This window comes from Dioscorea cayenensis, chromosome 6 (genome assembly GCF_009730915.1).
Source record: "Dioscorea cayenensis subsp. rotundata cultivar TDr96_F1 chromosome 6, TDr96_F1_v2_PseudoChromosome.rev07_lg8_w22 25.fasta, whole genome shotgun sequence".
NCBI classification, from domain to species: Eukaryota; Viridiplantae; Streptophyta; class Magnoliopsida; order Dioscoreales; family Dioscoreaceae; genus Dioscorea; species Dioscorea cayenensis.
In genome coordinates, this window is record NC_052476.1 from 20,791,548 (window position 1) to 20,792,573 (window position 1,026).

Sequence of the window (1,026 nt, forward strand, 5' to 3'; positions counted from 1 at the left end):
GTTAGTACAAAATGATCATAACACTTAATATTTACTCCCTTTGTTTTTTTTAATTGTCGTGGTTAATCAAATTTCACGTATCCAAAAAACTCTTTTTGTTTTTTTAATCTGTTGTGATTAATCGAATCTCACATACTAAAAAAACTTAGTTATTTTACAAAATTTTATAAAAAATTAATTATCTTTTCAAAACTACTCCAAATTTATGTATTTATATTTTCTTTATATTTAATTTCAATAAGAGAATTGAAATTGAGTGTTAAAGATAATTTTAAAAAAATATATAAATATTTTTCTGATTTTTAGAAAAATAACAAATAAAAAGAAATATGGATTATAAAAAAAAATAGCGATGTAAAGATCATTTGAAATTTTTTATAACTATATAAATAAAAATAAATGAGTACTGAGAGCCTCTCTATAAAAATATAGATTTGTCTCGATCAAGTATTTTTTTGTATAAATGAGAAATCGAATTCGAAACCAATTGTATCAATTTTGGTATTTTAAATATGTTTATTGGATGTATAAATATTTTAGAAATAAAATTATTTTGTAAAAAGATTGTATTTACATTAATGTTGAAGATATGAGATTATATATGAAATGTTGGAATGGTTAGTGAGCAACAAAAAAAGAAGAAGAAATACTTCACCTTTTTTTAATTATTAGATGACAATGGATAATTAACTTTTTTCTTTTCAACAAAAAACAAATAATTAAATAAAATGGATAATTAACTTTTTAGCAGTTTAGACGGGTAATATGTTCATTTTCAGATTTATTTAATTAAGGAAAAATATGAATACTTGAAAAAAAATTTTAAAAATAAAAATATATCGAATATATGCATTTAAGCCCTCCAAAAGTTGAAAATTGTGTTATAAGAACCCCGCCGGCACACACTGACACTGTGAAGCCCCGACGAGATGCTCCACGAGCTTCTCCTCGCCCTCTTGGGCTACACCGGCGACCTCGTCGTCGAGGACCGAGACCCTCTTCATCCCCCCTCAGCCCCCCCCCACC